Raw genomic sequence first — 11,576 nt, 5'->3', positions numbered from 1 at the left:
AAGGAAATCATAAAGGGGAGGCGAATTGGCCACAATTGGCAGCATTTCTGTATTAGGAGGCATTGGGCCTTTGGGGATGGGAAGTGGGGAATGGGAGGCATTGGGTCTCAAGGGAAGGAGCTGCAAGAAGCAAAGAACATTTGCCAATCTCCTCTTGAACAAATTTATTTTCTTTCTCCTAAGCTCAATGGGAATGGACAATTTCAATTTTGGGCCCTCTTAAAAAGCAAGCCAAGTGAGCTTGTTTGAATTCCAGAGTGGGCTGATTCTCTTTCTATGCCTTGAACTAATAAGATAGTCCAAATTCTGCTCAGCTTTTCGGCAATTTGCCTGGCAAATTTATGGAGATGACTTTTACCGGTTTTTTTTAGCCCTATGAGCTTTGGCTTTTTAAATGATTGCCCATATCTGTATTTAGCAGATTAGACTCTGTTTAGGAGGGGTGTCTGCAGGACATGATTTTTAAAAAATCAAACTGATGTTCGGGATAGGGCATCCAAAGTTCTACCTGTTTTTAAAATGCACATCTTGACATTTTGACCACCCTCTGTTGCTTTTCAAAAAAAGGAAGCAACCCCCCCCCCAAAAAAAAAACCCTGCTGCTATTTCTTTCTATATAGGTACCCAACCACGCTCTTGGGCCACGGTCAGGCATGGGCAATGATGAAGGATGTGGTCTCTACAGAGTGCTACTCTAAATTTCCTGGCTTGCAAGGACTGGAGTGATCCCCTCTGGCCAGATAGGATAGCCATTAATATAGGGCAACAGGTTTTGCCCAAAGCTGGTAGAATGGCATCCAAGGACAGCACTTCCTGGCTCAACACATTTCTGAGTTCCCTGAGAGCAGACACAATCCATTCTCTCTTTAGCTTTCACAACCCATCGATCTGGAAACTAACTGAACAAACTGCCTTTACGCAACTGGTTAAGCCACCTTCCCCAACACTCCCTAAGTTTTATACTAACTAAATGTACTAGGCTGTGTACAGGTTGGGTCTAGGTTTTTATTTTATCTGGTTAGGCATATTGTGTAAATACTGTAGAACCTTTAAGGAAAAAAACTCCTTAAACACTGGGTTTTAAAACTAAGATATGAAAATCTACATCATTTATATAAAGGTAGAAGGTATCAGTTGGTAATTATTTTTCTAGTCTTTCTCTCTCTCCTTCTCCTTCTTGCTCCCTACACACACACACACACACACACACACACACACACACACACACACACCAGGGTTTGATACACTACTCCAGAGGAAATATAAATGAGAATTCTGTAGCCAGAGGGATGAGTATATCTCCATTCTCTGGAGGTGTGCCTGAGTTTAATGGAAACTTCAGTCTTCTGACAGGGTCTCATAGTACATGCAATATTCCTATCTGCTCCAGTTGTCCAGAAAGGGGGGAAAAAGAACAGGAAAAAAAAGTGAAAGAAAGAGTTGAACTACACACGTAGGTTACATATTGCACTAAAAAAACCTGTACTAATGTTATAAATTTTGTTTCTAAAGTAACTTATTGTAAACAGATTTCCTTCACAATAAGGACACCTGCAACTTTAATTTTTACTTTTTTTTGAAAGCTTGATAAAGTCCCAGGGGGGCATGCATAGACGGGAGAATGGAAAGAGCACATAGTTTGAACAGGCGAATATATATAATATATATATATATATATTATATGGGAGCAAGAAGCACGAAGCTGAAGCCTGAAGATGACGAATGAGACTTCGTCTAAACGTCGCCAAGACACTTCCAATTTTTTTTTTTTATATATATATATACACACCCTTCTTTTTTAAATTGTGGGGGGAAACGGGAGGGAAATTTTAATCCCAGGTTTTGCCATTGGGAGACGGTCATCGTGTGCCCCCTATTGGCTAAAGCATTATTTGCAAACGCAATGGGGACAGACTCTGAGGAGGTCTCTCCCTTGGCTCTATGAAAGGCAAAAATAGGAACCATCCTGAATCTGAAGCAACCCCAGTTAAAATGAGGGTTGAGTCCCAGGGACTGCGCATTCACTTGCTTATGAGTCACCTTGAATTTACTTGAGGTATTTCGGTATAGAGATTCCATACAAAAAACTGATTTAAAGAGAGACGACAGTTGGTTTACTCGGAAGTAAGTCTCACTAAATTCAATGCTAGGATTGCAGCGGGGAAATATTCGCCTGGTTAGTATTTCAAATTGAATTCCATTCCATTCCGTTTTGGTTTTTGTTTTCAAAATGGTTAAAAGGATCGCGTCGTTTGGAATTTGCAGACAATTTTTTTGAAAGAGCCAGAAATGCGGAGACAAGGAATATCATAAGCAAGTTTCTTCTAGTTTTACCAAACTTCTCGCATTACAAGCTACGGAACTCCTCAGAGCAGCTTAAATCACAATGTTTCCAACTTTAAAAAGATGGCGGTGTGCGTGTATGTTGGTATTCTGTCAATGTGAATAAGAAACTGCTGATATTAGGCCTCTCCGAGTTTTCGGTGCCATGGCGAGTTAAATTAAGACAGTTTACTTTTTGCATTGCCAGATTCCCAGCCAGTTCGAATCCATATTTGACCAGATTTATGACACGTTAAGTCTAAAAAGTTTAAAGGAAACTTTAAACTATAAAGTTTAAAGAGAAAAGCTAGAAGTGTGTTTATTGTTACGAATTTGTCCCACAGCGCGACTTAAGTTTTGTATAGAAATGATCCTTCCCACCGAAATAAATTGCTGATATCTGTTTCAAGTTCCTTGCCATGTTTCTGCGGGAGCAATTGACTGCTTTCCGCCTGGGATGTCATAATATGTTTCCCCGCATTTTCTGTTCACCCAAAAAGGAATAGGATGCACTTTCTCTTGGTAAATATCTCTTCTCTTTACAGGATCCAGTAAACTCTTCCCCACGAGCAAAAATCACCTTGAATTCACCCGAATATTTCTGCATAGAGGTTCCATATGCAAAAAGGTGATTTAATAAAGGGAGGGGGGAGAGTCCACAATTCTGATTTACTCGGAAGCAAGTCTCACGAAGTCCAACGTTTAGGATTGCAGCCGTGGAAACAATCGCCACGATCAAAAGGTCGCTGAATTCATCCGAAGCTGGGAGGCTGGCAACTGGCTTTGCAGGAAACAATAACTTAGCTGTGATCCTTAAATTTAACTCGGGGTCATCCGTCGCGTGCAGAAGGGCGGAAGAGCGAACCAGGCGCTGTCGGCAGAAATGTGCGCGGCTGAGAAGCGAAGCAAAAGACGGGACTTTGTGAAAGGCGGGCGACAGGTCTGAAGCGGGGAGAAAACCAGAGGCGCAGAGCAGATGGGAAGGCAAGGCTGGAAAACCCGGATTCAGCGCATCGCCCGAAGACGGTGCCAAGCGGAGTCACCGGGACTCCTCGGCTGAAACAGGCGGGACGGCGGGTCTTTTTTTGCGCGGGGGGTAGGGGGGTCTGCCAAGTCCGTCCAAGCAGATCGACGCGAGAGGGTCCTTGGTGCTCTCCCAGCTTGCCGGTTTCCTTGCAGGCGTTTCGTTTCCCCAAACTGGGCAACATCATCAGTGCTAGCGGCGTCGCCTAGTTTGGGTAAGGAAACGCCCGCAGGAAAACCGGCAAGTTCAGAGAGCACCAAGGACCCGCAAGTTTCAACCCCGAGCTACAAAATATTCTCCTTTATTGAGATCGGCGAGCGCTCGGGACAAGCGCTGGGATTGGAAAGCGGCTTGGCTGGACCAGACGTTGGGCGGAAAAGCAGAAGAACTGGAGCCGTCTGCGAAGGACCTTGGCAGTTGCGGATGAATGGTCGCTGCCCTGTATCAGAGGTGGGTTTCAGGAGATTCTGACCAGTTCTGGAGAACCGGTAGTAAAAATTCTGACTGGTCCCGCCCCCATCTATCCTCTGCCTCCTGAGTTCCAGCTGTTCGGGAGGAAATGGGGATTTTGCAGTAACTGTCCCCTGGAGTGGGGAGGGAATGGAGATTTTACAGCAACCTTCCCCTGGAGTGGGGTGGGAATGGAGATTTTACAGTAACCTTCCCATGCCATGCCCACCAAGCCACGCCCACAGAACCGGTGGTAAAAAAAATTTGAAACCCACCACTGCCCTGTATGTATGCGGCGAAGGGATGGCTAGATGGGTTGCTGGGTGGAAGAATGTACAAGAGGCCTCTGAATGTGTGTGTGTGTGTTTCGGAGATGGATGGATGGGTGTCTGTAGCTGGAACGGGTTTCCCTGGGAGCAAACCACGAGGTTGTTCTGAAAACAACTGGTGGTCACCAAAGGTGATTCGGGCAGGGATCGGGTTCCTCCCCCCCACTTCCTTCAACCTGCCCAGAACTGCGTTTCCTACCAGTTCCTCTGAAAGTGGCCGCGGGTGAAAAAATGCCGTCTCCTCCGGGTCTCCAAGTCAGACAGGGTAAGAAAAGTGCCTTTTGACGGGAAAGAATTGCAAACATCGCTGACTTGAGAAATGTTGGTGGGGAGATGATCGCCCTGTTATTGCGCCTTGATTTCAGGCAAGGGAATAATCTAGTTCTTACTGCGCCCTGGGAGGGAAAGAGAGGCGGGCAGGAAGAAGGAGGACCCTCCCTCCCCCAAATCTTCGGTGTTTTCGGTTTCTGTCTCTTGCCGACAGAAAATCTATTTTTTCCCCCAATTTACCCTTCAGCACCATAGGTACAGCGATAATCATACGTACGGCAGGACATCGAAAGACTGTTCACGCTACATTGCCTACCTCTTAATCTGACTAAGTGTTGTGGGTTGGTCCTTGATTCTTAGGTTAACTCTGGCAAAAGAGCCGCATGAACACTCCTTAGTCACCTATCGGGGGTGGAATTCCTGTTGGATTATCACCACCATCCCGTGTTCAGCAGCCTTCTGGGCTCCCCCATCCCCCAACCCCGTTCCACCGGTGTTTTCTGCTCTTTTTTCAGGACAGGCTACTTTATTGAGCATATTTTTCCAACTGATTAGATATAAATATCCATCCCGCGTCCTTAGGAATCCTGGAATTCCCTTCTCAACTTACATGCTTACCCTGTGTAGCAATAAGTGCCGTTTACATTCAGTGAAACCTACTTAAGGACATCCCAAAAGTGCTTTTTCAAAAGGCAACTGGACTTTCTGGTTTTTCTTTGGAGATGTTTCGCTTCTCATCCAAGAAGCTTCTTCAGCTCTTGGATTAGAAGCTTCTTGGATAAGAAGCAAAAGTCTTCAAAGAAAAAACAGAAAGCCCAGTTATCTCTTGAAAAAGCACCTTTGGGACAATCATGGCCTGGATGGCTGAGACTTTCCATAGACATTTAACTACTTAAGGACAGACATGAGTATCAACTACAATAAAACACAATAAAACGAGATAAGATGTAGTGGAGTGAAATAAAATAGATATGGGTGAGGTAAAATGAAGTGAAGTATAATAGGTAAGTGTAGTAAGTATAGTAGGTATAGTAGTATAAAATAAACTGAAAGAAGAAACTTTTTTTTAAGTTAGCGGGACTTATCTCTGAAGAATCAGGATTAAAGGGTTGAAACCAGAGTATCTTATAGGAAGTCTCTTCATAAAAACATGCATAACCTGATTATGGAATGAATCCATGTTCTGGTTTGGGCATTAAACTGAACCACAAACTAACAAAACGGTTTGGGAACTCCAATCTATTAAAATGAACCAAGTTTAATTCTAACCATGGTTAGGATATTGAGGTTCTGTTAGATCTTTAAATGACAGGGTTAGGAGTGTTGTGTCAACATAGCCATTTTAAACATAGTATTATGTCAAATACTATGGAATTCAGCTCTATATAGATCTTAGTGAAATAGAAAACAAGACAAAAATGAAATTAATCAATACTGTATTAAAGTTAAATTAGGACATTTCAGACAAATTCAAAGGAAAAGAAATCCCCACTGGATTGCATTCAATTTCCAAGTTTACAAAACCCATCAAAACATAATGTGGTTTGGTTTTGACTATTGGAATATATGAAGCCAGCCATTGTGGCTTGCATATTAGCCGAGATGTGAGTAAGTCATCAGATCTTGGTTCATGAAGGCTTAGGCTATTCCAGATAGTGTATTATATTTCTTACATAAAATGAATGGATTTAGGATTGAAAAGGATGTTCTGCTGCATCAGATTGAAGTTCAAAAGAGAATGTATGGATTCTATGTCTATAAATAAATCAAAACCACCATCTGGTGCCTGCATATGCTGGCTAGAAATTCTAGGAATTACACTGACATCCATCACATCTGGCAGGCTCCAGGTTGGCAAAAGCTGCATGGAAATAGACAAGGGTGGACACATATTGAACACACTGACACAGACCAAAGAGGTGGTGGTGAAAGTCATCTAAACCAACATGCCTGTAGAAGAGTGAATGCACCACCCAGAGTGAGCTGGCATTTGGGATCCAGAGTTTTGTGCTGCCTGGGAAGGAAGGTTCAAACAGCCCCACTGTCTCCTTAATTGGAGAGTTTGTCCCATAAAATGGAAGAGGAATCATGCACGTGTGTGGGCGTGTGGAGAAAGGGGTGAAGCCAGGAAGGCAGCAGAAAAGCAGGAAAGAAAAACCTCAAGACAACAAAGGCAAGTATCTCAGCTGCAGGCCCCAATAAACAAGAAGAACTGCAAGCAGTGAAGTGAGAGTCTGCAAATCCCACATTGGGAAAACGATGGGTGCTGATTCAGGTGGGGAGAGAAAAGACCATTGGTAAATGTAGAGAAGAATGAAAAGGTTTTTCACATGCAGACGGGCTGAAATTGTCAAGAGCTGAAGTGGGGATAAAGGAAAGACTTACAGAGCCAAGACATATTGTAGTTATGTTATAGTGTACAAATGGAGGCTAAAACATAAGATGAACAGTTGCAGGAACTGGGTATGGCTAGTCTAGTGAAGAGAAAGAGCAGGGGAGACATGATAGCAGTCTTCCAATGTTTGAGGGGCCGCCACAGAGAGGAAGGGGTCTATCTTTTCCCCAAAGCACCTGAAAGCCAGAAAAGGGATAATGGATGGAAACTGATCAAGGAGAGGTTCAACCTAGAAATAAGGGGGAAAAAATGCTGATAATGAGAAAGGAACGCTTTGAAATTCATCCAGATTCCCTTCTCTGCTAAAGCTGGAGATTAGTCCAGGGAGATGGGGGGCGGGGAAGTGAAGAAAGATGCTGCATTTAGAGGAATTGGGGGGTGTTGTAGCCTGCCGTTGTGCTCCAGTCAACATTTTTTCCAGTCCAAATTAGGGGACTAGTCGGGGTTCAGTTTCTGCCCTGATTTCCTGCAAAGTCCAAAGAACTCAGAGCCTTTGGGCTCCTATTTATTTATTTAATTTTATTTGTCAAACACATGTAAGGTAACAGGTATAAGTATAAACATAATTTGAATACACGATAAGAGTAAGTATAAAAGGAATATTAGGACAGGGATGGTAGGCACGCCCCTTACGGACCTCTTAGGAATGGGGTGAGGTCAACAGTAGACAGTCTAAGGTTAATGTTTTGGGGGTTTTGGGATGAAGCTACAGAGTCAGGTAGTGCATTCCAGGCATTGACCGCTCTGTTGCTGAAGTCGTATTTTCTGCAATCGAGTTTGGAGCGGTTTACTTTAAGTTTGTTTTTTAAAACAAACTTTTTTATTTTTTTGCTTTTGTTTTAAGTTTGTTTTAAGGTTTAAGTTTGTTTCCTTATACAAGGTGCCTTGGGGAAAAAAAAAACCTTTCCAGGAAATCAAAATTTGGAGAAGGAAGGATCGCAGCGTTCATTAGAAGAGCCGGAGGGTGAGAAATTGCAAACAAAACAGAATAAACCTCCAGCAGGGGGTAATCGGAGGTTTCTTTCGCCATCGAGCCCCGAACTAGAAGCCTCAGCCAACCTCGGGCCATCTGTTTGACACTTCCGGTTCGCTATAGAAGCTGGAGAGAGGAAGGGGGAGCAGACGCCCAATTCCGACTTTGTTCTTTATTGCCCCGAGGGACGAGAGGAAGCAAAGCTTCCCCGTGCAAGGAAATTACAATCTTTCCACGCTTGGCTTTCCTAGAGAACGGCCGCAGCTCATTGCAAGGTGAGCTGAATCTGACTGTAGTCCAAGCAGGAAGTCACAGACCGGAGCGATGCACCATACAGTGCATTGAAGCGATCTTTTTCATCATAAGGAGACACAGAAATCTAGACTGGGAAAGGCTCCCTTTCATTCATTCATTCATTCATTCAGTCAGTCAGTGAGTCATATATAAGACAACAGGTAAAAGTATAAACATAATTTGGATGCATGAAAAGAGTAAGTAAAAAGGAATATTAGGACAGGGACGGTAGGCACCCTCTCCCTCACACTGAAATAGCTTAAGGGGGCTGGAGCCAGGACAATATACATCTGGAGCTTTCTTCTTCTTTAAAGAGGGGCACAGTGCCTTTCCCAAGTGGGGCTTGACTTCCTTCATTGCAAAAAAGGAGGCTCACAAACAAGGGTTTGCAGCAGGTTCTGACAGGTTCTGGAGAATCGGTAGCAGAAATTTTGAGTAGTTCAGAGAACTGGCAAATACCACCTCTGGCTGGTCCCAGAGTGGGGTGGAAATGGAGATTTTGCTGTCACCTTCCCCTGCCACGCCCACCAAGCCATGCCATGCCATGCCGTGCCCACCAAGCCACGCCCACAGAACCGGTAGTAAAAAAATTTCAATTTCACCACTGTTCACAACATAGGAATCATGGGAAGGCTGCCCATTTTACACATTTCTGTTGTCCATGCTTTACTATGCCTGTGACCATGATCAGTCGGCAGCCACTCTCTGATTTAAATAAATAGGCTAGGGGGCTAAATAGTTTGCAGTTGCATTTTATTTTTATACATACAAATATAAAAATAATAAAGGCGGGATATTAATAAATAAATAAATAAATATTCCTCACACTCACTGTCTGCATATTCATTCTGGACCTCACTAATAAATGCTAGAGCACTGGCTATCTTAGTCATATCACTCTGTTGCATCTTGGTATGTAATGACTATAGGCCTTCACAATTCAAGGATTAATAGTTTACGCCAGATACCTGACCTTCGGACCTTCCGCCGCGAATTGAAAACACATTTATTTATTCGCGCGGGGCTGGCTTAAATTTTATTGGTTTTAAATTTTTATTATTAATTTTTAATGGGTTTTAGTTTTATATGTTCCAAAGTTTTAGGCCAATTATGTAATAAGTTTTTTTAATTCGTATTTTAATTGTATATTGCACTGTTTGTTTTACCTTGGCTCCCTGAGTCCTTCGGGAGAAGGGCGGTATAAAAATCGAATAAATAATAATAATAATAATAATAATAATAATAATAATAATAATAATAATAATAATAATATATTATAGCAGTTTAGGCCACATTTTGTTTATGTGCAACAGATAGATAGGATGCCAAATTATGAGTTTAACATAGATTTTATTATTTTGGTATTATATTATTCTAGAACTTTTTAACTAGATACTCTTTGAGCATTTTTAATTGTACCGGTCTTTGATTGTAATGAATATTTCATCTAATTTTACTTCATACTTTCATAGGCTTTGCCTGTCCAAAGAGCATCATCACCTGGTTTTTCTGCTGCCAATTTAGGAAGCTCCATAGTAATGTTGGAAGGTAAAAGCTTTTATGAGACCTCTGTTAGCCAGTCCACACATCAACCGCAACCGTCCCTGACCCACAGGTGAATTCAAAGAAACACTGAAACTTTTCTGCCCAATTTCTGACAATTGACATAAGGAAATAAACAGATATCAGCAACACAAAAAAGTCAAATACTTTCTACCTTGACTTCAAGCAGGTGTGCTCATTTACTTGGCTGTGAAACAGGCCAGAATTGTCTTCTAACAACGATGGTTTTATTTTATTTGTTTTGTTGTATTTAGGTGATAGACCCGCATAAAGCTAATAACATTGTGCTGTTGTAATTTCAACAGGGAAAAAGGGGCAGGGAGCCATGGTTTTTCTATATTCCATGTTGTAGAATGATATGGCTGATTAAAAACAAAATTATGTCCTCAGCCTTCCAAAGCCCCAAACCATCAACGATCAAGCTGTGGAATTCTAATATGCAGAAAGAGCAAATTAAATCATTTTAAAAATGTCTTGGATTTATTAGGACTACAGGTGGTGCAAAGGTTAAAGTGCTGTATTGTAGGCAAACTCTGTCCACAGTCTGGAGTTCGAACTGTTGCGGCATAAGGTTGCCTCGGCCTTCCATCCTTCCGAGATTGGTAAAAGGAGGTTGTTGGGGGCAATATGCAAGTAATGCTTTGACACTGTAAACCATCCAGAGAATGCTGGGAAGCACTGTGGGGCAGTATCAGTGGTGGGATTCAGCTGGTTCAGGCTGGTTCGGGTGAACTAGTAGTTAAATTGCTGTCTGTGGCCCTCCCCCTCCCTGCCCCGCCCCTTCCAGGAGTCCCCACACACCTCAATTTGGCTCCCAGGTAAGTGCAAGGAGGCCTACTAGGGTCAAAACGGGGCGTGGGGGGGACACGTCCCCCCGCGGCCCGTTTTTGCTCCCAGGGGGGTGCAGGAAGCCGAGTGCTGCCTGTCACACCCCCTGGCCACGCCCACCATGGTCACGCCCACCCAGCCGGTCATTAGGGCAGAGAACCGGTTGTTAAATTATTTGAATCCCACCACTGGACAGTATATATACCTAAATGTTACTGCTCTTTCTCTCTGGATTTGCATGATATACCAAACATATAAGAGGCTAAAATGTGATTGGCTAGTTTATAATGGATGTGTAAATATTGTCCATCTAGATGTTTAATCTCAGTCAAATTTAAGACTGGCCTGGGGTTTTCCTGAATTGTCTTATGATTGACCCACCATTTAGGCAAGTCTTGTACTCCTTGTTAAGGCACTCATTGAGTTTTATAACTTTAATAAAATAAATAAATTGAATTCCTTGTCTAATGTATTGGTTTTGATTGGTCTTCCTCATGTCTTCAGTGGCTAGCCAATTTCAGAAAAGCTAAAAAGACTCAAAAGGTCCATGGAAATCACTGGAAAAATCCCAGAGGTTATGAACTGAACTGGAAAACATCCTGAAAGTAAGCAGTGACTTCCATATTATCATTAAGAAAATAATGTCGACATATTTGTGAGTTGTATTGGACTTAAAGGAGAGTTTATCTTCACTCGTATGACTATTCAATACAATTTAACACAATAGAGCCATGCGGGGGTGTCACACTCAAGGCCTGTGGGCTGGATCTGGCCCGTGGGGTGCTTAAATCTGGCCCGTGGGGTGCTTAAAATGGGTCACATGCAGCCCCCGCACAGCCGATTTTTGGCCCATTTTCAGCCTGTTTTCGGCTGGCAGAAAGGAGGAGGAGCTCATGGATGGCAAAAATGAGGCACGGGGGGCTGCGTGCACCCCCGCACCCCATTTTGGCTGGTAAAGTGCTGCAGGAGGGCATTTGACAGGCAGAGTGCTGCGGGAGGCTTCTGTCCTGTTTGCCTCTCACTCCCTGCTCCCCCACCGTTCCTGTGGAGGAGAACTACAATGCTGATCTGGCCCTTGAAGAAATCCAGTTTGACACCCCTGGTCTAATGGGTAAGGCAGCAAGCTGC

General features: G+C 43.2%; 1 long non-coding RNA gene across 1 annotated transcript; it reads left to right on the top strand.

Annotated features, from left to right (window-relative positions):
- The first annotated feature begins 2,121 nt into the window (after nt 1-2,121).
- Nucleotides 2,122-11,046, top strand: LOC131194530 (uncharacterized). Its single transcript, XR_009154216.1, has 3 exons — nt 2,122-2,176; nt 2,868-3,796; nt 9,530-11,046. It is a non-coding gene; the product is annotated as an uncharacterized LOC131194530 (long non-coding RNA).
- Nucleotides 11,047-11,576: the final 530 nt, after the last annotated feature.

The sequence above is a fragment of the Ahaetulla prasina genome, chromosome 1, assembly GCF_028640845.1.
Source record: "Ahaetulla prasina isolate Xishuangbanna chromosome 1, ASM2864084v1, whole genome shotgun sequence".
In the NCBI taxonomy this organism is placed as follows: Eukaryota; Metazoa; Chordata; class Lepidosauria; order Squamata; family Colubridae; genus Ahaetulla; species Ahaetulla prasina.
The sequence above is the reverse complement of the archived record's forward strand: the minus strand, read 5'-3'. Positions and strand labels throughout refer to the sequence as shown.